Raw genomic sequence first — 26,664 nt, forward strand, 5'->3', positions numbered from 1 at the left:
ATACTTATGATAAAATTACTTTAAAAACAAATTTTCTATGGTTTGGTATTAAATTCCTCCACACAATAAGCTTGTATTCTATCTGTGTTCTGTGTTAGACCACAATTCTTGGCAGTGGCTCATTTAAGGAAATCCAGAAACATTGAGAAAGAACCAAGTTATCTTTTCTTCTGGCCATATTTATTTGAAATTTAAGTACCATAGAGAGACAACTGCTGAGCAGTTATTTTTGGGAAAGTCCACATTTCGTTGCACATAGACAGCAAGAGTGGAAGCTGTCTTAGGGAGACATTGTTCCACATGGAACAATCTGTTTGTAGAAAATATCTTCCAGGCTGCATCCTGCACTAGCCTGAGGAGCAAAGCTAGCAGTCAGGTGCCATTTAGAGGGATTAAGGAATTAAATTCGGGTTTGTTTGCTTTGTTTTTGGTGAATGTTCATGTTTATTTCATGAAGTTCAATTAGCAGACTGTAGCAATTCAATCTTGGTTAATTTTCTATCAAATCTGTGAAAACAGGAGCACATAGTGACTGGGTTTGTAGGAATATGAGCTTTTGAAAACCTATCAGGAATTTCCTTATTTCAAGAGAACATTTGTTACAGTGATGGCAGCTGAATTTTGTATAATGGGGACAGTGCACTGGTTTGGAGATTTCATTATTCAGAATGGAGGTGAACTTTAAAACCACTTTTGTTTGTGAATAATTGCCCTGTTTCTGGTGATCAAGATACACTGACAGGTTAAAAAAGAAAAGGAAAAGGCAATATCTTTTTATGAAGACAGCAAGTCCTACATGCACACCAAGCACATCAGAGCAGTGACACTGCCACAATAAAGCAAATACACCCCTTAAATTTCACAAAAGCTTTCAGCATTAGCTGATGCTTAATCTGTTACTGAAAGAACCTTTGAATTTTCTGCTATATTTCATCTGAGAAAAGCATGATCAGAATTTTTATTGATTTTGAATAACTCCAAACTGCTGTAGGGGAGGCACTAAATGCCAGGTTCCACATTTGTGACATGTTGGGCTCCCACCCAGTATGTTTATAGCTGGATGTGAAAAATGTCCTTAGGTTTTGATAGGAGGAAAAAGGAGTGTTATAGCCTCAATGCAGCTTTCAGAGTGGTCTCATGAATTATGAAGGGATGTGTAGCCATATGCTCAAATGGCTGACTAGGCTTGAACATCTCCCAGTCCTGCTGGAGCCCTTGAAGGTTGTTGAACTAAATTGTCGCAGGCATCTTTCATGAAAAATCCTTTCTTAGGATTTTTCCTTGTGAGAAGCTGCAGTTTCAGCAACCAAAGTAAACAATGGTTATCTGCTGCTGTGGAATGCAACAGGTAGACCTGTGATTGGTCTCCTGTGGGTGTTTGGATTTCCTGACCACTCATGGTAGAGCTGGCTCTTGCTCTCTGTCTCAGACACAGATCTTTGTTATCCATTCTTGTCTATTCTTAGCTTAGCTAGCTTCTGAAGAAACCTTTTCCTTTCTATTTCTTTTTAGTATAGCCTTAATGTAACATATATCATAAAATAACAAATCAAGCCTTCTGATCATGGAGTCAACATTCTCGTCTCTTCTTCATCCTGAAAACCCTTGTGACCATGGTCACACTAAATGTAAACTTTTTTCCTCCATATTGTCCCCCCAGCATTTGAGCTGCCATAAGCTGATCCAAATCTGAGATCTGATGCTGCACTTCCAGTGCTGTTTTCACAATAAAGAGCAGGAACCCAAGTGAGGCATGATGTTAGAGTTGGAATCTGATTGCATCATTCTAGTTGAAGCCTTCCTGAACCTGAATCTCAGAGTTCACAGCAGCTTTGGTGTTATTAATGGTTCAGTAGGAGTTGGGTCAGCAGGACTTTGTGCCTTATTTGATTATAAAGAGTTATCTGTCATTACAGGCTGCTTTTGCTGCACAATTCTGCTTTCTGCTCATCGTTTTTGCCTCTTCTCTCCTTCCAGCTGTCCACTTTGGACATGGCTTCCTTCTCAGTGTTACAGGTATCCAGTAGCTATTTTGCCAGTTGTCAGGACCATTGATACACTAAAACACACGAAGAACATGGCATTGCAGTTGGGATTGATAGCAGATATAGCAATAGTCTATTGATATATCTGCTATATATAATATAGTCTATTGATAGCAGATACCTGGCAATTGCCCATGTACCAGTGAGTAAATGCTGTGATGGGCATTTGCCCATGTACCAGTGAGTAAATGCTGTGATTGCCTCAGTAAGGAATCATCCTGCTGCTGCTGGAGCTCAGTGTTTGCTTTGTTGTGGGGTCACCACTGTTCATGCAGCTATGTGTAGGAATGTGTCCCCTGATGATGGACTGACAAAACTATCCTTTGTCTCCTTAAAAAGGAAAAAAGCCCAGAAGTTTCTTTCCTCAATTAGTGAAAAAGAAACCTCATAGGATGTGGAGAGCTTTGTGGATAATTGGTTAGCTGAGAAAGGCCACTTCGATGTGATACCATTGGATAAGGATAGGGGAAACAAGCTGGGGATTAAGTAATAAGTGTCCAATCACTGACAAAGGTCATAGTGACCTTCGCTGAAACAGGAAGATGGGGGAGAAAATCGCTTGCCAGAAAATGAAGATAGCCTAGGTAGAGTAGCTATAAGAATGTAAACATAGAAACAAAATAATCATTAGAGCATAGAAGTAGGTGTGGTTGATCTAAGTGTTCTTTAACCAATAATGAGCTCAGCTTTTGCAATATGTATAAGCTTCATTAACACCAATATAAATATGTGTGAGCTATCAATAAACTTTGAGATTTGCTGTTCACGCATATCGTGTGAGGCAATTCTTTCGCCGATCACGACAATAGGACCTGGGGGACTTCACCTCAAACTTAAGGACAGCCAATTGGACAGGAGTCCAAAGTCCTGCCTGAGCATTTACTAGAAAAAGAAGAGAACAAAGAAACCAATGGCTTTTGTGAGGTGTTTACCAGGAGCAAGAACCTCTTGCACCTAGCTCAGTTTTTCTCTGTAAAGTTTTGTTATTTTGCCTTTTATTAAAACATTTTTGTTTCCAACACTACCACAAAAACCATCCTGTTGATTTTATGCTTTCTAAAGTAGCTGAGCTATCTTGGGTGTGATATAAATCTCCAAGAGTTTATGAGACCAAGCTTGAGGAGACCATACATAGCTATGCTTGTGAACAAAGCAAGGAAGTGTTCAAAAGTCCTTCTTCACCTGGGTCAGCTTTCTTGTCCAAGGCACAGCCTGGCCCTGCAGACGGTGGCACTGGCACAGCCACATGGGCAGCCTGGGGGCAGCAGGAGGCAGCCAGGTGGAATCTCTCCTGGGGATATTCATGTTCTTATTCAACAGGAATATGAAGGTGCTATCTGGAAGCATATCCTAAGCAAGACAAGTTAAAATGGTTGGATCTGGAAGCATTTCCTAAATAAGACAAGTTAAAATGGTCTGGTCTGTGAACAAAGGTTCTCTCTGGTATCTGATGGATTGTTTTCCTAATCAGCCATGATTAGGAATACAGGGATTGTATGTTCTCTTTATAAATGATGTCATACATCAGAGAAATACCAGATTACCTCTTGTTTTCTCCTAGTGGAAACAGAGTACAAGAACCCCAAAATTAATTCTGGAGAACAGAACTAAAAAATATATCTGGAAATTAGGGATCTAGCCAGTGAACTAAAAGTCTTTTAGTGGATACAGACACACCAGGGTAGCCAAAACATAATGATTCTACCCACAAAAAATACTGCATTTTGCAGTGTGAAAATTTGCAATATGCTATACCTTTTGTGGCGAAGAAATACAAATTTTGCCCCTGTAAATTGATGCATTCCTGTACAAATTGAAATGAATATGCATTAATGTAAATAATAAAATAGGCAGAACTTGCCATGAATTGGTTTTTTTTTTCATAAGCTTAAAATGTGCCATAAATATCATATTCAATGGTGTTGACAATTCCAATAAGTTCAGAGGCACTGTAAGGCAAAGCTGAAGAGCACCAAAGCTGAGTGTTTCCTAACTCTTGTGTAAGGTAAGCTGAAAGATAATGTCAGTGCTTCAGGGTAGGGGAACAGGAGGTGACAGTAGGATGAAGATTAATCAGCTGTGGCCATAGCACACCCAACTGCCTGTCCAGCACACCTTTTGTTGTAGGAAACTTGCCAAAGATGATTTATAGGAGTGGTTTGCATGCTCTGATGTGGGAACTGGCAAGGGACAGGTCTGATTTCTGATTAAAACAAAAGACATATTTGAAATATAAATTAAGCTGGTAAGATAATCTGGTGAATAACTTGGAAATATTATCATTTGTACCAGTGGTAATCTATGGCACAGCTCCTATTCCAGCTGCTTGAGCAGCTATTTGAGTTTCAGAGCTGCTGCAGGTAGTGAAGGTGTTGTGCAGTGTTTGATCCCAGTGACTTCCAGCCTTGCTGACTTGTACTGTGGTCATATCTGAGCCATAAGTCATGTTTGGCTTTCTACTGAAAAAGCAACTCTGAAGCTTTTGTTCATGTTCAGCAGCAAATCCAACTCAGCTGGCTCCACAGTTGCTGTCATCAGTCCTCTGCTCTGCTGTCCTCTCCTCTTTTTCTGCTTGCCAACATGCACACCAAAAAGGGCTGCTGAAGATACTGTGCAGCCTTCTACTCTCTCTGTTTAAAAGCTACTTTATTGATAGCTATTTTATACTAATATGTCAGATGCTAAGTATCTGTTCAGCTGACAAGGGCTGTTTTCAGCTGTCCTGATGGTGCCTGTGGTGTAGATGCTGGTGGCAAAGCAGGCAAAGTGACACAAGCTGTTCTCCATGTCCAGAGGGAAGATTTTGGTAAGTGCTATTTTACTAAATGAATCTTGATTTTGCTACTGTAGCTGCCACAGGAACCCGTGGCAGAGCTGCTCTTTCAGTCCCCCCATCTTATTCCACCCCCAGTGTCAGTGATCACCCCACAGGGAGAGGGAATGGGTTTGTCCTGGTGACTGGAGACAATTAGAACCAAGAACAAGCAACAACCATCCCTTCACAACCATCCCTTATTGAAGGGACTGACTGGTTTCACAGCCAATACCCTGTAAATTAGGTGAAGCAAATCTTGCTGGAGATGATAGTTATGAGGAAAACCTTGTAAAGATTACAAGGTGTTGGTGGTGTTAAAAATGTGAGACCAAGTAGATTCCTGAGCACAGAGCTGGTAATCTATTTATCCTCTAACTGTGAAGAAATCAAGCAACACCAAGATGAAACCTTAGCCAGGCACTCAGTGCTTCAGCAGCTTGGCTACATGCATGCATGCACTCTGTTACTGCTGATAGAAATTCAGGGAAAACATCAAGGAAGGCTGAAAAAAAAAGTTTTCCAGGTGTCTTAGTGCTCATTCCACAAGCTCACCTTTTGCACCTGGTTTGGAGCCTAAAGTCAAATCTGGTTCTCTGTATGTGCATGAGGGACTGAGACTTGGCTCTAGAGAGGTCAGGGGAAGGAACAGGCCTGTCCTTGCATTTGTGCTCCTTGGAGCTTTAGAAAATGTTCCTTTTTCCAAAAGGAAATGGAGCACAAGGGGAAGCTGCTTTGTGCAGCTTTGAGGTGTCACGAGGCTTCTCCTTCTTCCTGTCCTGTGTCCCCAAAAGGGAGAGAAAAATGCAAAATGCAGTCCCTTGGTGTTACTGATGGGCAAGACAAATAGGCAATGTTGTCTGGCATTTCTTTGATGATGTATGTGAACCTACTCCTTGGGCCAAGGAATACAGTTCAGTAAGGACTGCATGCTCTATCAACAGGTATAAAAAGATATAAATGAGAATTAACCAAGAAAGTAATAGTTAGAAGTCCTGAAATATCATTGCTTTCAGGGAAGGTCCCTAGTAGGAATTTTTTTTCCCCAATTTTATATATAAAAACATGTGTAAAAATGGAATTACTCATTTTATGATATTTTAAATAAAAATTCTTCCTTGATAATTTAAATAAAAATTCTGTAGGGTAGCAGTGGCACAAAGAGCTTCTACTGTAAAATTTCTACAGTTACTTGAAATACATCTTTGCATTGTAGGTGAAACATTCATGTGATGTGGTTGTGTGTATGTTGGGCACATTCATTAACTTACAAGGTCCTCAAATACTGTGATTCTTAAAGGAATCTCTTCATAACTAAACTACCTGTAGGATATTTTATTATGAAAAGATCTCAGACTGAACATAGATCTAAAAATCCCTGTAATACATGAATATTGTTACCATCTAGCAGTGTATTCCTTGGAGTTCTGGGGTCTTGGTTAAACTGACAATTCTCTGTATAAATCTGTATTTATATTTTAAAAGTCAATGAAAATATGATCAGAGATCAAAATTGAGGAAGCTTGAATCCTTACTTGACCAAATTTTTAAATAATCCTAGCAATACAGTTCTTAAAAGTATTGATTTGTCCTGGATTCAAACTGGATTGATATCTTAAATGTCATTCTTTAATGTGAGGGAGCAGTGGTGTAAAAATGGAGGAAAATGGAAAAAAATTAATATGTTATGTGGCTTCAGTTTTTTAACTTGCAAGTATCTTAATTTTCTAAGGAATTGTTATTATTTGTTTGTCTCCAGAAAAAATTGTTAACAAGTGGAAGTATAGAGGATGTATGAGGAGTTTAAAAACCTTCATTTTCTTATCTCACCAGTTGTTTTTTCATGTAGGTTGTCCAGAGGCCTTTTCTCTACTGTGTGATGCAGTATATTAAATTGCATGAATAAGAGAAAAAGCTTACCTAAACTTAATGCTTCATGATTGAGAATCTTGGGTAAAAATACTCTTGGTGACTTCAGTCACTTTTCTGGTTTTTGCTTTGCTGTTTTCTGCCATATCCATTCCAAATTTTCAGCTGCAATAAATTAAACATCTGCTAGACTCTGTTTTTAAGAAAAGCTGAAAATCTGTATTAAATAATGCCCACAGCAAATGTGTTTGCCTTTGGCTTAGCCTCCAGCTTGAAGATTGTCCAAAATTTGATGTTACTGAAGGAACATGATTTTCATGGGTTTGCCTTGTTAATGCTGAAACATTTATATACATTGTGTTTTGGGCTTCATAATAACCTCTGGTTGTGTGTGACTATCCCAAACAGGGAATTTTCCTGGTAATGCTGCAATGGATTTCCCAGGCAATGAGGCTGCACAGTTACTCTAAGAGATGCAAGGCTGGTCTGCTGTGTCATTTGCAGATTATTTCTGACTTGGGGTATTTTGTCTCTGTCTGAGCCAGCTGAGTGGCAATAGCTGATCTGAGGGGGAGTTTCCTGTCCTGTGGTGTTGGCCAGAAGAAGCCAAAACAAAATCCAACTCCACAAAAAGCCCAGAAGCAGCACTGAATGCCTGGCCTGGGCTGGTTTGTTGGATTTGGCTATTTTGAGCCATCTGACATCCGCCTTTTAATCAGCGTCTGGGCTGCGCCTCCCACTATTTCAGCAGTGGTTGCTAAGTGAGATACTGGGATGACATTTCATCTTAGCTTTGGTCTATTGGGATTACATCAGGAATCTCTCTGCCCCAGCTACTTTCATTTATCTAAGATTTGGCTTATTTTCACAAATGGGCATAATGGTAGCCATTAGTATTGGCAAGACTTGGCAGCTTTCCTTAGAGCTGCAGGTTTCCTTAGAGCAAAGTCCCTGCCTATTTTTCCAGTAGATTGTGATCTTCATTAATGCAAGGTCATTCCCACTTCCTTCTTTCATTTCTTCCCATCCCAGCAGATCATCTTGAATAAATAAATGTAATTAAATAAATGATCTTTCCTTTTCAGTTGCACTTGATATGCCATGATGCTACATGATTTTCAAAGTGCCTTTTTTAAGAGATGCCTGCAAACAGCAGGGAACCCAAATGCAAGGTCATGTCTGTCCACATTTCTTTTAAAAACTCTTATCCTGGAGTCTGTTCTCTTCCAGCCTCACACCCTAAGGCTCCTTTGCAGGGGAGCTGGAGAAGGGGTGTGCCTGTTGCAGTGTGTTCTTCAGGCTGACAATATGCTTTCCATTGAGCCAATGCAAAGATATTTGGTGCCTGATCTACCTTGACCACTTGTGGACCATGGTAAAATACCCTTCCAGCTCTTTTTTGAGGAGTACAGAACCAGGCTCATGACAGTAATGGCACGCAAACAGAAGCCCAAATGTGCCCAGGTGGCCAGGGAGGCCAATGGCACCTGGCCTGGAGCAGCCATGGGTGTCCAGCAGCACAGGGACAGTGACCATCCCCCTGGCTGGGCACTGCTGAGGCCACACCTCAAGTGCTGTGTCCAGTTCTGCAAGCTGAGGTCCTGGAGCAAGTCCAGAGAGGGACAGCAGAGCTGGAAAGGGTCTGGAGCACAGGTCTGATAAGGAGGAGCTGGTGAGGGAGCTGGGGGTGTTTAGCCTGGAGAAAGGGAGAAAACCTCGTCCTTCTCTACAGCTACTGAAAGGAGGGTGTGGTGATGTGGGGATTGGTCTCTTCTCCCTGGTAACAAGTGATAGAATGAGAGGAAAGAGCCTCAAGTTGCACCAGAGGAGGTTTAGATTGGATATTATAAATACTTTGTTCAGGGAAGGAGTTGTGGAATGGGGGGGGATAGAATGTAAGAAAATAGTGCAGAAGGTAATCTCACCCCTGAGGAGTTGCAGCTGTACTAATCACCAAAGATAGGAACAGGCCTGCCCTTAACAGGCACAGCTGTGCCCAATAAGGATGAGTGCTATACAAGGGTGGGTTAGCTGGGTGAGAAGGGAGCTGGAGTTTGTTGTGTGCTGTGAGGAAGAAGGAGTCAGTGCTGTGAGGAGCTGCCCATGAGAAATCACCAGGAAGGTATGGAGCTTTTGCAATATGAGCATTGGAACAGGCTGCCCAGAGAGGTGCTGGAGTCACCATCCCTGGAGTTATTTAATAGCCACATAGATGTGGTGCTCTGGGACATGGTTTAGTGGTGGGTTTGGCAGTGCTGAGGTAAAGTTTGGACTCTATGACCTTAGGGGGCTTTTCCAATCTGAACAATCTTGTCCTGCTATGATTCTAGGTGCCCTTGTGATGCTGTATGCTCTTCACCTCTCCTGCTGAAGTAGAGAGAAAAGGTGGTACTGGGAGCTGTGGGTACCTGGGATGTCAGCTGGTGTGCAGCCTCCTGATGCTCCACATACTACAGCCATGGATGCTGCAGGCACCAGCTGTCTTCCTTTTTCTGTTCTGGACACTATAATTTATAATTTTAAGCAAGAGAGGGGACCCAAACAGACTTGGGTCACCTCCAGCCTGGGACAGGCTTTGTTGAAGAGGACCAGTTGGCCAGACTGTAACCCATCCAAGGTCTCACTGCAGCTCTGAAGTCTCCCCTGTGTTTTTCCTGCAGGGCAGTACAGGTTCAGCAGTCAAGTGGTCGTGAACAGTAATCTCAGAAACAGCTTACAGAGCTTCTGGAGATGGAATGATACATTCCTCTTGTTCTTAAGACAGCAGCAAACTGTATGATTCAGATGAAAGCAGTAATTAATTCAGAAAATATCTTTATCTCAAAATATAGCTTTTCTACTGCTTTCTAAAGTCTGAAACCAAGTGATAAGAGGTCAAGGAAATACCTGCACCAGGGATTTCAGCTATTTAAAGTTCTTTGGTAAAATCATTGAAAAAAGTCCTGGTAAAAAGGAAAAGTTAGCATCAGTATGAGAACATATCCTTCTTAGGAAGTGACAAAATAAATGGCTGTTAATTCTTCCATCTAAGCAGGAAAGGGTAGTGGATTTCTTCTGTGTTCACAGAGCATTTGGTTAAAATAGGAAACCTGGTTAAAAGGACACACTTTAGTTTTGACTCAAAGTCAAACTAGTTGAGCAACTTTTGCAGGAAACTCAGATAACTTTAATGCCCTGTTCAGGCATTGTTTATTCGACAGGCTTGGAACAGCTACACTGCTTGAGCTCCTAGAAGACAAAATTTGTTTCATACCTTGAGGGTGCAAAGTCCCAGGGCAGCAGATGGCCCTATGATTATTATTTCCAACCTGTCTTTGCTGACCATTCCTTCCCTGTATGAACAGCTGTTTCACTCACTTCAGTGCAGCCCAGCCTGAGTGGCTATTTTTCTTCTGCCCTTTTCTTTGCACACAACATAAATCTCTTCTTTCCTTTGACCTGGCCTGCAGTTTCATCCACCTGTGCATGCCTTCAGCAATGTCAAACTCTTGCCAGATCTACTTCCCTTTTTCTAGAGAAATTCTTTTGAAACTAAACTTTTTTTTTCAGCAGTGCTGAATGGATAAGAGTCTTCACTTCTTAGATACTCACCCTGGGAGTGCTCAGTGGGTGTGAATTTAGTCCACTTACTCTGTATTATGGACTCAGCCCAGTTATTGAGTGGCATCAGGCCATGAGTGTTAACACTGAAATGGGCCCACATTCTGAAACTTGTAAGTTTTTAGCTGTGCAAAGCACTTCATATCAACCAGTGAAGTTAATTCTGTGTCTAATATCGTGAAGGTAAATGTTCAAATTAGAACGTGTCAAAATTAAGATGTTCCCAGACAACCTCAGGTTGGCCTCCTTATGAGAAAAGGCACTTATAAGGTGATTTTAAATTCTGTAATTACATACCTATTCTGCAGGACCTCATTTCATTTACTATGCAGGATACTCAGAGCTCAACAAATGAGCACTTTTTCAGTGTTTCATTTTATCCTTATTGCATAGGCTCATGTCCTATTTACTGTGCAGTACTCACACTGTACTGAATATGGAAATAATGATTTCTATGAGGAAATTCATCATTCACAGTCAAGAATTCATTTTTGGAATCCCCCTTTTAGACAAGGTGGAGACATTCCTTTCAGTTGTGGAATGGACAGCTGGGGCAGACAAAACTCTGGTACACACTTCACTGGACGATGACATTTTCAGAACCTCAGTTACCCATCTTTTTGTGGTTTTTAACTGCAGGGACAACTCTTGTAGTGTTTAACAGGGCTCAGATTCTGCAGATCACATTACTCAAGATGGACCCCCATAAAATGAAAAATAAACAGAAACCACAGAGTTTCTGCCTTGTGTAATTTGCACAGCATCCCAGATTCCTGGGGACAGAGCCAGCAGCAAAAGCCAGAGCAGGAAACATGACAGGAAGTTTGTTCTTTTGTGTATGATCTTTTTCTCCTCAAGCTTTCCAGATTCTCTCCGAAAGGAAGACAGGGCAAGGGGATGCTACAGGCACCAGCTGTCTTCCTTTTTCTTGTCTGGACACTATAATTTTATTCCCTGAGTTATCATTTTGTTCCCTGCTCCCATCACAAATTTAAGGACTTGCAGATAATGCACACAGGCAAAGGAAACTTGCTGAAGTTGCACAGTGGATCTGAGCCTCTTTCCATTTAGTTTTTGTAGGGAAAAACTGAATTTCCCATGGAAAATTCCCTGTTTTCACCTCCTTCAGTAGGTAGGAAGAGTCATGCCATGGTGTAACTGAGTAACTTGTTATAGCATAGCAAATCTCTGTTGTTGTTGTTGTGACTGTGTCTTTCTTTTATTATGTGGATATTTCTTCCCCTCAATCAAATGTCTTGATTCACAACCCAGTGTCTGGATTTATCCACTTTGAAACGCTGATAGCAGTTTCTTTTAGGTAACTTGAAATGCAAATAAGGATATATTTGAAACAAACTAATCCCTAAAAAGACTTGATGAAGTACTTGTAAGCTTATTTTTCTGAAAGCTGAGTCAAGTCCCACTTAAACATCAAACTGTCTTCCTGCACACAAAATAATGAGTAAGTGATGCTCTGGAAAAGCATCACCAGACACACTGCTGATTATGTTCTGTGGGTTTTATTTTTACAGTAGAAACAGTGTTTTACTAGATCTAATTCTCTGTTGCAAGTAAAAATATGTATTCCCAAAATAGGAATATTGCATGGCAATTTAAAGATCTAAATTATAGTAGCTTTAAAAAAGGAGAAGTTGCTCCTAAAGAAGCTTTTTTAAGCTAAAATCTGGCTGGTTATATGTATGTTCTACCTGTAGATCTGCTTCTCTTTGAATGCAGAAATATTTACCAGGAGTACTAAACAGCTGTAGAACTGAGGGGGTTTATGCAAATTTGTAATATAAATGCAATCTTACTCATTTCTCTGGAGGAAAACCCACACTTTTTGCAGAGAAAATTGGGGAAGAACAGATGAATTTGCCTTAAGGTTCTAAACAGAAGATCTGGAAATCATTCAGTGTCTGCTCTGCAGAATCTCTGGAACATAAGGTGAAGAAGGTGATGAATTGCACATATATGTATGAAAACAGGATCACATTTGTGCTTATTTTTGATAACCATGGTGAATTGAAAAGTCAAAGATGATGCACAAAGGTGGTAGGCCCATTTTAGCAGTGGGTCTATCATTTCAGTATTGCAGCTGGGTGCCATCCTGCATTCCTTTTTCTTTCTAAAGGTACAAATTTATACTGATAGAAATAAAAGGTTGTTTCCTGTAACAACCTGGATTTAATTTCCTCTATAGTAATATACTTGTCTTCCATCTGCAAGCCCCTGTGAACCCTTGCAGGTTACTGAAATGTGAAAAGCATCTGGTTCAGACCTGTGAACATGAGAGAACAACTTCCATGTTATTGGAGCTCTGCTACTGTTTCTAGGAAGACAAAGTTCATTTTCTCTGTACTATCATACTGTGAAATTGTAAGTGAAAGAGCCATAAATGGTGAAGGGGTATGAAAATTAAATAATTAAAAAACCCATAACTTTTAAAAAGAACTAAGTTAGGAAAACAGAACTAAACTTAAAATGTTTCACTGCATGTACAAAGTTGTTTTTTCAGGCTTAGCTATTGAAATTCAATTGGCTGTTGAAATTCAGTTCAACAGACATCTTTAATAAGCACATGTGGAAAAAAATACAATTAGAAATATTTTTTTAACATAAACACAGATTTTTTTTTTCCCAGGAAGGGTAAGACGGCTGAAAAAGCCATGTTAGGTTTAATACCCTGCCTGTACTTAGTGCCTTGAGGTAATGACAGATAATACAGTTCTTACTTGTAGAAATAGCTATGGAAATGTTACAGAAACCATTAAAAGTGGGAATAAGAACTACATTTAAAATATTTCCCTTACTCAGCAAGCATTATCAATTAATTTTCACATTAAACTTCATCCAGACCATAATTCATTTTCTTTTTAGGACCATAGATCAAAAATTGCTTTTGCTTTTCTTAGGAAGTTACAATATCAGAACAGCAAATCCTGGGGCCTGATATCCTCCCCAAATACTAATTCAGTCTGCTTATCTTAGCTTTTGAGGTAACTGCCCTCAAGCCACTTCAGGCACAAAACCTGAGAATTCCTTAGCATGAAGGATATTCCTGACCAATATTCTTTAATATTTCTGAGGTCAGACATTTTAGCAGATTATAGGGCTATTTATTTGGCAAAATTTGATATAACTTCTTAGGTATTTCTAAGAGTCAATGTATATTATCAGTGTGTTTCTTCTGACAGCAGGTGGCAAAGTGCATGGACAGGGAACTCTTAGTGTGTGGGCAATAACTAAAGTTGGGTAATAGATCCTGGCTCTGTGTGTTGTCAGAAATAAGAGTTCCTCCTCAGAACACCATGTGCTGTGGAGCAACCCTTCCTGACTGGGATCCCCTGTTCCATAGGAAAATTTATTGTGGAATCTCACTGTTAACCCTCTACAAAGAGGGTGCATAGATCCATATGCTTTGTGAAGAGCATGTGATGAGTTTTTCATGCATTCTTCATGCAGCAAAAGAGCTAGAGTGGTTTCACAGTGTGAAAAAATTGATTGTCCTAAATAAAACCAGTTCAGGATTCATTCCCATTCTTCCTAAGGTCAGGTTTATGGGCAGACCTGACAAAAGGGGGTTTTCTGCTCACCTGCTGAGCTAAACTGCCTGTCAGGGACTGGTGGCTCCAGAGGAATCAACTCTGTCCTTTTTGTGGGCAGAATCATGTCCTACAGCTTTATTTCATAGCCTGCATTGTTATGGGACAGCAGGTAGGAAAAAGAGGAGAAATTCCTGACTGAGGCTTACCCATGGAATGTCCTCCTGAGATGCTGCTGAACTGACTGAGCTCTGCTGGAACTGAGCTCATTGGGTGCCTCTTACCTTGGCTTTCATCTAATTGTTCTCCTAGGATTTTGTTCATTTGTGTGAAGAGAATCATGAGCTATGTAGACTTCACACATAATCATAGCAATGTGTTTTACATGCCTGCCCTGACAAACACTGAGCCAACTTTGTCTTGTCAAGGTGCAGAAAACAGGACTGAGTTAATTGGAAAGCTCCAAGTTGAAATTCAATTCAACAGAGATCTTTAATAAGCACAGGTGAAAAATTTAAAATTAGAAATATTTTTTAACTTATAGAAATATTTTAATTTTGTTTTGTTTAAATCCAAATGGACTTGTCTTAGTGGTTTCAAAGTGTCACTTTAAACCTCTCTTGTATTGCATCTGTACTGTATCAATATGATAGCATAAGGTTGAGGTAAGAAGAAGGAAAATTTTAACCTTAGAAGTAATATGAAATGTAAAATGCAAATTAATATAAATAGGAATCAGGGAAAGGATTATACAAACCAGGACACGAAACTTTTAAAATCAGGGTTGTGAACTATTAAAAACAATTTGTTAATGGAATAACATCAATACTCTATCAATATGTTGGCATATGGTTGAGGTAAGAATTAAGAAGGAAAACTTTAACATTAGAAGTAATATGAAATGTAAAATGCAAATTAATATAAATAGGAATTAGGGAAAGAATAATAAAATCCTGGACACAAAACTTTTAAAATTAGGGTTGTGAACTATTAAAAACAATTTATGTTAATGGAATAATGTGTGTTCTCAGTTTCTTGAGGGAGAAATTCTCCCTCTGAATGGAAGGTCAGAGTGCTTGCCCTTTAAAATGCCAGCTCTGCTACTGTTGTGCCATTTCAATCTTTGATTAAATGGTAAAAATGTATTTAGGAAGACTTCCAGTTCCAGAATTTAGAACTTTTCAATTTCACAGGTGTAAAATTTAAAAGTTAAAGGGGGAAAAATACTAGCAAAGCTACTTTTGAAACCTAGACCTGGAGCCTGTGTTGTCTTGAACAAATCTGTTTTTAGGGGTCATTAGTTATCCCTGAGGTACCTGTTACAATCATAGCATGGAGATTATAGAAAAGGGCAGGGCATGAAATACAAAAACCATTTAGAAACTGTCATCTTGGCAATGCCAAACCAGTATTTGGTCTTGTGTATGCTGGTAAACTTAGAGATAAACTTATATTCTGGAGAAACCACTCTGTGAGAGACCATATGGAAACTAAAACTACAAATTTTCTCCGAACAATACCTCAAATAACATGACATAGCTTAATCCTTCCCTCAGCTTCCTTCTTAAACTAGTTTTTCACTAAAAAATATTATACCAAAATTTGGTATAAAATTTTTATACCCCAAAAAAAAAATTATATCCAAATTTGCTGGACCTGAATTCAAGCAAGATGCAGCTTTGCCTTCTCCTGCTTGCAGTAAAACATGTTTGTGGTTCTGTGGAAGGAGCTGCTGCTGCTCTGAGGAGCTGTGCTGCCTGCTGGGCAGCCCTGCCGCCCTGATACCCTGATGTACTGGAACTGATACTGTTGACAACGGGAAATGTGTGTTACAAACACACAAAACATTTCCTACCATAGATTATTCTTCTAGATGCAGCTCTCTCCAATGAGGCTGTCTTCTTTCCTTGTCTGAAAATACAAAGGCACACAGAACATCAGAGGCTGATAAACTGTGATAACAGTTGCATAATGACTTTCATAAAATAACTTTTGCCATAAAAATAGCTGTTCATAATTGCTTTTGGGATATTTGAGTTTCTGATTCTTCTTGGATCATTCTAATTACTTGAGGTACTTTTTGGAGAGGTTTTTTTTTTATTTTATTTCCTTTGGGCACAATGATAAACAGTTTGATACTCAAATGTGCAGATAAAACACAATTGATTACACAGTATTTTGTTGTTCAGCTGGATGCATATCACTCATGGCTGCAGGACAAGACAGCTTTGAATCTCTTGGGAATTACTGAACAAGATTAGTGTTTTTATTCTAATATTAGAGAAAATTACATTCCCAAAGAAATCCATGTAGCTGTAGTAGCCATGAGCTGGGAGAGTTGCAATGCCATCCTGCTCCAGCCCTGTTAGAGGGGTGTGCAGTGAGAGATCCTGGTGCAGGAAAACTGGGATCAGGCAGCTTTAGCTGTGGCTGCCCTGGCTGTGGGAAGGGCTTTGCAGAACCTTATCTCTTCCAGGAAACCCAGTGCCATCAAACAAAAAAGATAGAATTCTGTCATGATTTTCTGTTATCAGTTGTTGACATGCTGATATAGATTAGAACTTGTGGAACCCAAAGTGTTGAGGGTTTCAGATGTCTCTGTGTCTGTTCATAACAAGTCAGTTCTGGCAGTACATTCCTTTTGCTCTGTTCCTTCCCATGGGAAATGTACCATTTCCCTTTCTGAAGTTTTGGTTTATAATCCTGCCTTGGCTTTTTGTGATTACTGCTTGAATATTGCACCTCCATGCAGAAGGGAACTGCTGAGTGCATTTGATTTAGATGAGATATATGAGGATATGAGGTTTTGGCTGGAGTCTACAATTTCTTTTTCGTTTTTTTATTTTTTTTTCAGCTCAGTTCTTACTTTAAATATACAGGAAGTCAGCTTATCTACTGGTAGCCATATAGCATCTTGTATTTGGGAGATTTTAACAGTTTCTGTGGCATGTACACAAAAGTATTGCCAGCTTCTGGAAGTCTTCAGCACTGAACACTGAACAATGCTGTTCTTTTACAGGTTTTTCTTTTTGTTCTTTTCCTGCTTCCTTTAACAGACTTGTTTCTGCCTATCAGCTTGATGCTACAGAAACTTCCATGTTGCCAGACATCATGAAACTTACTGCACTGCCAAAATCACAGAAACACAGAATTGATAGGGTTGGAAAGGACTGCTGGACATCATCCAGTCCAACCCCAATATAAAATATCTAATACCAGGCATAAAGTATGAATGCCTTCCTTTTGCTGGTTTCCTAAAGTACTGTGTCATATCTACAGCAAAAAGTGCTTTTTGGTTAATGAATTATTAAGCTTTCTAATTTTTTATGAGCAGCTAGCTACTGGGATTGTGCTAGTGGAGTAAGCAAATAAAGTGTGTTCACTTGTAGTTTGCACTGACAGCTGTTTTGGGAGCAATAGAACAATGTATGTTGTGCTGAAAATAGGAACAGCAAGGACTGGCTGATACTACCAGGCTTCTTGGAAGTTTAAATAAAACTGGTAAGTGTATTTGCAAAGGTAATTTCCCTTCCTTGACAGGAAGAAAGTATCCAGCATATTTACAAAACCCCTTTTTCTAACAAAATGTACCTACTTCTGAAATCTTACAGAAAGTGCCAGTGCAATTGCCATCTGCTCCTATTCTGCCTGCCTTTTCCATCTGGATACAAACATACTGCTCTGGATAAACCAACTCCTTGGGATGCCTTGGGTTTAGCTTTTCTATTTTTCAGATTCTGTTCTGCTTTAGTGTGGGGCTCTGGGCTTCGTATTATGGGATGGTGAGCTCTGTGCACAGAGTAGGGAGACAAAACAATTCCTGCTCTGGCTGGGGACCAAGGACAAAGGATCCAAATCTCAGGCCCAAGAGCATAAATGTGGAATGAAGAGAGAAAAACAAGAAGGATGGGACTGCATGGGCTGGAGCTGTAACTGGACAATGAACTGCAAGATGCAAATGGATCAAAACTTATAAAAGTGTGAGACCCCATAACCTGTGGCCATTTTGGGTTGTGCTGCCCAAGGGGGATCCACTGAGGCCTCTTAATAAATCTCTACTTTATTCTTTAGCTCTGTCTAGTCTCTGTTCTGGGTCAGCCAAGGCATCACTTGTTCCTCCCGCCCCCCTCAGCTGTGGTGGCACTTGCAGGATGCTCTGAGCTGTCAGGGGTTGGGTCAGGAGGGGTTGTGGCCCTGCTCCATTGCTGACTGCAGTACAAGGAAGGGCTGAGCAGGCCCTGGGTGGGATTCCAGTGGAGCTGTGTCCATTTAGAAGGGATGCAGGTTTGGTGAAATGAATTTCCATACCCAAAGCTGTTTGCAATGCCTGCGTTGGCATATTGGCATAATCCTGAGCATCTGCTGTGGGGAGAATGAATGTACAGAGGCGCTTGTGCTGATGCCTTTATGTTCCTAATGCTGACCAGTTATTAGATTGCTGAGAAGTTATTAAATATGAACTGTAGTTTGAGCTTTGCAAGTGTCTGTTGGCTTTTCCTCTTTCTTATTTATGAGAAGTTAGTTTGAGCTTTCAGTTTCATATGTTTTTTTGAAGTATTAAATTGATTTACTTTATACTCTCTGCCACAGTGACTGGAAATAAGGGCTCATTTTAAAATGCAAATCACACCAAGGTTGTGAGTTGCTCACCCATGGCAGAGGGTTCACAAACTGGTGCAAATATGTGGCTTGACAGTGAGCCAATAATTTATGTGACCTGGGAACCTGGCTGCTCATCCCTTAATCCTTCCAGCATTCATGTTTCACCTCTGGATGGTCTTGCCACACTGTAGCCCAATGGAACATCCTTTGTAGGAGAGGTGTTACTGGTTTTCTAAGGAGAAGGCTGGGGAGGGATACAGCAGGTGGATGATGTGGTCAGATCTGCTCTGACCCACTGGTGTTCTCAGTAACAGATATCCTAATATATGTATATATAATATATATATATATATATATATAAAACAGATATCCTAATACTGTTGCTGTCTCTGGATGTGAGGCAGAAAAGTCTGACCACAGCCATGTCTCATTGGGATGACAATTTCAGGATGGTATTTGGGCATCCAGAGTGAACCAAAGCCTCAGCAGAGCACCTTGGGGACCTCTGAAATAGATTTTTCTCCTTTCTCCAGTTCACTGGGACTCCATCTCTCTGAAGGATTGAAGCTTTTTTGTATCAAACACATGAATAAAAACGATTGCAGGAGCCATGTAAAGGGCTATTGAATCATCTCTGTGTTACTTGATGAATACCTGCTTGAGTAAATCACTCTCTGAGCAAACAAATTTCACCTGTATCTTTTCCTTCTGATGTAATTTGTGGTGCAGTTTTCAAAAGCCTTCCACCATCCAGTTTAATGTGAGAGTAAGGGAATGGAATCTGCTGGTTTGAATTAATCACACCAGGTTGCTTTTATACATAAAATGCTGTATAAATAATTTGTATGATGATATACCCCTCCTCCACCCCTACTCTTCCACTGATTCCCTTAGGTTCCTTCTCCTTTTCTTTCAGGTAATGGTCCCAGTCTCTTCCTCCAGTTCAATCTGGTCACTTTTGTCCAGTGATTGAATAAGAGACAGGCTAGCCAAGAGACTGGGCTAGTGCATCCAGAATCATTAATTCAGTCAGTCAAACAAATGGGAGGCAAGAGAACAAGAAGCAGTGACCAATTGGTCACATGGCAGGGGATCTGCCCTGGAGCATGGAACACACTGAGTTCAGCCCCTGAGCTGCATGGTCACAAATGCCATAATGATTTCTTAGCATGGCCCTGGCTGTGGCAGCTCATGCCAGCCTGCTGAGCAAGCTTGGCCAGGCTTCTTGAGATTCACAGATAAGATTTATTCCTGAAGCCTGACCTACATGAGTGTGTATCTAAATGTGTGAAAGCTGTGATTTGATGGCAAGCAATGAAAGGTCATAGAAAAAGCAGGCAATGCATTTAAATCAAAATGATGAAGCTGGGTAATTTCATTAGCAACAGTTGTATTTACTGGAAGTCACAGATGGTGCAGTTTAGCTTATGGCCAATTTGTTAAGACAAAATAAGTATAAAGAAAGAAATATTCCAAGTGAGAGGTGGTTAAAAATTAAATAGGCACCAGATGGCTCAAGATTGTCCTTCATAGAAATTTGGTGAAAGAAGACATAAACAATCCAAAAGCATTTCTGAATGGGACACTTAGAGGCTGGCTGGTCCTTTATCAGAACTAGGTTGAAAAGCAGAGCAATTAAACTTCCCTCATGTGTTAATGTTTGACATAACCAGCAAAATGTTCTATGTGAACTTTCAAATTATTTTCTATCTGATATGTTCTTTAAACTGAGAAACAAGATAAATGGAATAACCAATAAATGTTTCAGCCTTCAGCTACCTCTAAAATATCCTCGGCTTTTATTTAAGATGAGGAGAAATTTCCCTGTGCAGTGTATGTTTATACATCTAGATGTATGATGCCAATACATGAGCCTTTCTGCTCAGAGAAATGGCAATATTTTAGTTCTTGCTTGCTCTGGAGAAATGTTAGCAATTGTTACAGTTCCCTGATGATAGGTTACAGCCCTAGAGTGAATTCCAGGGGATGCAAGTTCCTTTTCTGGGTTGCAGTGCAATTATTTTCCTGGCCCTGGAAAAATTCACTTTCCACATTTATACACTTTATTTATTCACTAGCACGTACAGTGAGTTTTGGGAGTCAAAAGCTATTAATATTTTTTGCTTAGTGTCCAGAGCTGCTAAAGCTGGTGGTTAGCATTGATGCCTTTGAACTCCCTTGTAAAACAAATAACAATCCTGATTCTCCATCTTTCTGAGTGGATAACATGATTTTATCTTAGAGAGTGCCTTGATTCTGTTTCCCACTCACAGGCATGTTTTGTCCATAATAAAGTACATACCTGTGCAATACCAGTAAATTCAGCAGTCAAAAAAAAAAAAAAAAAGTAAAAACATTACAAATAATAATTCCAAGGAAAAGGAGTCAGCATGTGCTCCCTGGTTTTATATGGAGCACTAGATCTAGGTGATAGCAGAGACACATCAGAAATCTCTTTAAAGCAAGCTGCATATATGGAACTGCTTTTCCCAGGAGTGGGAGTGGGGGTGGGAAAAAAGGAAAAGCAAAGAAAAACAGCCTTGAATGAGAGAGGCAGCTGGAGACTGTGTTGACTAATTAATGAGCAACATACACTTAAGAGCTTTTACTCATCCTGCACTAGCTTTGCACATTTTCTACTGCATGTTACAGTCTGGGTATGAAAGCTCAGCAAGTGGTGCCTGCTTGCAGGGAAAAGGCTACACTTGAAAAAGAAGGCTGTACTCACTGAGGGGAAATGAAAGCATGTACAAATGTCCTGGAAAAGCCTGGAACAATCCAGATGGGGAACGTGATTTGAAGGTTTTCACAATTAAATGAACTTAAAAGAAAAATCAGAAATGATCCAGGAATAATTTTCCCATGTGCCAAGGTAACAGTAAAGGACATGCACCAACCACAGCCTTGCCAGGGAAATACATTCCTCCATAAGAAAAATTTTTGTTTGCTTTTGGGTTTTTGTTTTTTGTTTCAGCTGCCAGAGTTGCACCTATAAACAGGATGATGATTTACAAGCGTGGCTTTGTGTTGAAAAACACCATCCATGTAAGGGTAATAATGATTTTTTAAAAGTTATTCTTTAAAGACAAAAATACAAAAAAAGGATTTTGCTAACCTTGACTAGAAATAGCACAGACTTTTTATTTTATGTATCTGCAGGGCTTTCTGTGTGGAAGGAGAAAGGGGGAAGGGTGGAAAGGCAGGCTGGGAGGAAATCAGGATCTTTAAAGGGTGCACTCTGAAAACTTTGTATTCAGCTGCTGCCTTTAAGTTATTGCTGCTCTTTGCAGAATGCATCAATCTCAGTGCCCAGGCTGTGAGTTCTTCTGCTGTGTTTCTGAAATTCTGCCCCTTCCTGCCTGAGTTAAGGCTGCTCTGGTTGTACTCAGCAGTGATGAACCCAGCAGTCCCTGCTCGGTAAATTCTGCACCTGCCACCCCACCCAGCACAGCTTCCATCACCCTAACAGGGGATCCTGGTTCATGAACATGCTTCTCTTTCATGCTTACAGGCAAACCCAAATGTTCCTGACCTCACAAGTGCCTTGGCTTTGGGGCTGGAGACCACCCCCAGTTACAGAAACTGTGCTGTGTGTGATTTGTTGTTACCTGTTTGGAGCTGATCATGTTCCACAGTCAGGGAGCCCCTTGTTGCCAATATCCTTTGTCAGCAGAGTGGAGGCACAGTGGCACAGGGGGTGGAAAAAAGACAAAAACTTATGGGTGAACAAGAAGAAGAGTTGGGCCTTTGTAGGGGGTTGAACAAATGCAGATGCTCTGAAATTTCTGTCAACTCCTTGTTAAATGTGGTAGAAACACTACAGCAGAGAAAGTACAAATTTCTTGCTATGTAATTTGCCAGCTTTATAGGTGGAATGAATTTTCAACTCCACATCCAATTTCCTACCATAGCTGCTTCATGATTAAGCAGATCAGATGCTTGTAAGTTTAAAAAAAAAGTCTGAGATGAATTCAAACCTGAAAGTTGAAAGCTCTGATACATTCTGTGTATCAGTAGAGAACAACTGAGGCTTAGCTGTAAACATCTGGGAAATGAATGGACCACTGTGTATGGAAGGGCTGTTAGAGGTGGTGCTCCTGTCCTGGAGTTCATTTGGGGTTACCTTCTGGTTTTGAAATCCTCTGTTATTTAGACCAGGTGTGGGTTGGTAATTCTTGGTATCCAGAATAGTTCAGGACAATTCTTGATTCTCCTGCTTTTCTTACTGCATGTTTGAGTATTCAGCAAAGCTCTTTAGCTGACTAGTTTTATTGTGCTGTCTTGTTAGATGAATATGGATTTTTGTAGCAAGCCTAGGCCTTTAAATGCTTTTATTATGGAGATTTTGTTTTCAAATGTCTGTCATCTGCCCCAGAATGGTAACATAAGGTAGAGCTCTTCTTATGAAGACCAAAGGAAAAGATAATTTCAGAACTTTGTGTATTGCATTGACCAACTTTTTCACAGTTAGTGTTTTTGCCTGCTAATGGTGGTGTTTAGCTTGTGCAGTCAAAACTGGAGGGAAAAAAAAGCATCCTTGTGGTGGTTATTCAGACTGTCTTGTGGGTAGTATCATAACAAGTCCCATTCTGTGCCAGCAGAATAAAACTCTATTTAAATCTGTTAAATTGAAAGCACCTGAAAGGAATTATTGGTCCAATTCATCATTCCCAGAGGTGCTTACAAGCAGCATGCTGTGGCAGGAACTCTCTGTTTATAGCCAGAAGAAGGTTCAGGAGCCTGACTGAGCAGCTCAATTTAGGTGAGTTATATGAAAGGGTTTTTCTGATTACTTTGCTAGTGTGTGGGATATGTGCACGTACTTGAAAACAACAGGGGATTTCATATACATCTCATTTAGCTGGTGCTAGGTGGATTCTTGTGCAAGGAAAGCCTTTCCTGGCTGATGTTTAGTCCTGCAATAATTGTTCTGCTCAAAACTCACTTTGAAGAGTTCTTAACTTTGCATTACTGACTCCATTAATTCCTATTAGAGCCAAGACTGTAAAGCTCTTCTTCTCAGGACACAGATTTACACAAAGGATTTTTTTCCTTTTTCTCAACAGGTTAGTTATGATACTGTCCTTTGTGGCTTACAAGTATCAGCTTTGATCAATAGGAAATTGTGTTTCTATGGGTTTGGGTGTCTAGGGTCTGCTCAGTTTCACTGACCTGAAACCTGTAGCTTTGTTCTGTCACTGAAGTTCTGCCTGTGTGATCTGTGAAATGAAGCAGTTATCCTAAATGTCCATTGTGTTTGGAGTTTTGCATTAACTGGCTGATATTCACTAGCTTTGTGTTCAGCCTGTGCTGATATGTGCAAAACCAGTACCAGGCTTAGAGGAGCATACAGGACCTGGAAACCACAGCGTGGAAAGCTTGCAGTTCAACCTTTGCTCTCTCAGGGGCTGACTCAAGCTCAGTTATATCCCCCCCTTCCTCAAAATTCATCCTAGAACCAGTTCAGAACTGGCAACATTATCTAGGAACACAAATGCTTGAGATGGAAAACATTGATAAAATAAAACTCACAATGCATTTCATAAATAAAAGTATATAACAACATAAGTTTTCCAAAGTCCATGTCCATTCTATTCCATAGAATACAGTGTTTGAGAAATTACAGCAACTCTTGGATGGAGTTAGATTGATCCAGGAAAATAAAATTTGTAGCAGTTGAAACCAGGTGGGAAACTATAGGCAGGCACAATAGGGAGGCAGTTCAGGTTCTTAGATTGGACTGGCACATTCTTGCTCCTGCCCATGTCTCAGGAAGGTTGATGGGTTAAAGGAGAAGAGTTCATGAAGAAGCACCTGGATCCAAACTCTGGAGAGACCTGGTTTGCTCCAGGGGTTTGTGAAGCCACACAGCTTAGAGCTCAGCATGCCCTGCCAGGTTTGGTTTGCTCCTCCTGCACAACAGAAGGGGAGATTTTTGCTTCTTTGGAGGTGTGTGCATTTCAATGCTGCACCATCATTTGATTTGGTTATTTTTCTTCAGTTACCTCTCTTTCAGGGTAAGAAGCTGGAATTCTTAATGACAAACTCTAGAGAAGGAGTTGTGTGGAGATGTGTGAGCTGGTAGATACACCAGCAACTAAGAGCTGTCAGCCAGCCATAAAAACTGACATGTGATACTTAGTACTTTAAGAGCAATTTACATCTTCTAAGGACCATACTATATAAACACTAATTAATCTCTAATTAACTTATCTATATGTATTAGCCAATTAATCTCTAATTAGTTTATTTGCAGATTCTTTCACATTGGGAACTAATTTAGGTGAGGCGTAAAGCTCCTGGGACTAGTTCTGATCTCTCAAAGAGGTGCAAGTCAGGAGGATGTATAAATCCATTCTAATGCACTCCTAGGGTGCAGCAGGGAAGAACTGCTCCAAGGAATGTATAAATAAGGCTCTTTGTGAGTTCAGAGGGAAATGCTGTGCAGTGCTGAGAAGCCACATCAAAATGCTCAGCATTAATTAGCCAGTGTTGATGGGGTTTGATTACAGAGTTTGGTTATTTTTAAAATGTATTTCTTTACAGGGTGACAGATTACCAGAGGATTAAAAGGAGTGTACAGAAGTGATTACCAAGGCTGAGCTGGCAAACTCAGTGTAAATGCACCTGTTCTGTGTGGAACTGAAGTTGACTCTAAAGATGACACTCAGGTCACTGTGGTGGCTGAGACTTGAGTTCAGGACTTTGGCTGTGCCCGGGCCAGGACCTGCTCCTGGGGCTTTTTCCAGGTATCCCAGCAGACCCAGGCTGTCACCTGGCTATGAAGGGAATTGATTTACCTGGAATTTCTTCTCTCTTGCTTATAGCAGCCACTTGCCACAGCTCCTCCAGCAGCAGTGACACCTGGCCAGGAGGAAGGGGCGCAGCTCTGCTCTCCTGAACCCCAGGGCAGGACACAGTGCCACATGGGTGTCCCAAATGTCCTTTAAATGTGCTGGAGCATCTGGATCAGTCCCTGCAAACACAACCAGCCGTGGGTGTCTGAATTTGAGGGGAGGGGGATTGTCCTGTTCAACAAAGTGATGGGAGAAGAATGGACAAGGAAAAAACATCGTGGCTGGAAATACCCTTCAGAGCGGTGCTTCCAATGCCCCCTTGGCCTGATGATCCCAGGTGTTAAACTCAGCTCTGTTTTAAAATTATAGAAACAAAAGCATCTCTGGTTTTCAGGGCTGGCAAAGACACTGTGTGTTTTGCTCTTATCCTGTCTCCAGACTGCTGTGTGGATAAATGTGAGCAGCTCACGTCTCCAGCATCTGAAAGGGTTGTAAATGATTTGGCTGGGTCCATGTGTGCATTTGCAGTTCTCTTTGCTGTGTCCAGGGCACTGTTACTGTTCACAGCTCACCACAGTGGTGGCACTGCAGGCACAGCCTGGCTTTGCCCTGGATGAGTCCCTGGGGAGCAGGCAGCAGCCAGTGTGCAAGGAGAAGGGAGGAAAGTGCTGCAGCTCCTGAGGGCTCCCAGAAATATATTGGTTTGTGTCTTTGGGTCACAGAATAGAAATACAAAGCCTGAGCTTGGGCAGAACTGCTATGTGCCATTTTAGTTGCTATTAGGAGAGAAAAATCTGTTAGTTCTTAGAGAGTTCAAAAGGTCCTCAGTTCAAAAGCTCCTCCTATCACTCTTATTGAATTAGTTAAATCAGCTGAAGCAGCTGGACTACCCTTACCAAGGCTGCAGGAAGTAGGCTGCCAAATGCTGACACTGGGCATGAAACTGCTATTTTATTTAGATGTCCTTGCAGCACAGAGCTGTCTGACATCATGTTTATAGCCTGCATGCAGAGAAATAGAAGAACTCCTATACATTTTTGGAGGTACTGTTCAGATTCAGTTGTAATAATTCACTGTGTTGCTTCAGGGCTTCCATGTTGCTTTGGGCATAAAGCTGTATTATAAATTACAGCACACAAAGCTGAGTTTGACCTACCAGTTGATGCATAATAAACTGACTTAATTCTGAATATTAACTACATATTGTGGCCTAGAGGTTTTTTCGTCTCTAAGTGTAGTACTGAATTATACAAGAATCTTTTTCTCGTGGGTGAAACCTAAATATAAATACATTCCTAGTATTAATACCACACAGAAAGGTGCCAATGGCAGAATATTTTCATCCTAAATATTTCTTATGGCAGCAGAAAATAATTTCTGAATATTGCCAAGTA

The sequence above is a fragment of the Agelaius phoeniceus genome, chromosome 13, assembly GCF_051311805.1.
Source record: "Agelaius phoeniceus isolate bAgePho1 chromosome 13, bAgePho1.hap1, whole genome shotgun sequence".
NCBI classification, from domain to species: domain Eukaryota; kingdom Metazoa; phylum Chordata; class Aves; order Passeriformes; family Icteridae; genus Agelaius; species Agelaius phoeniceus.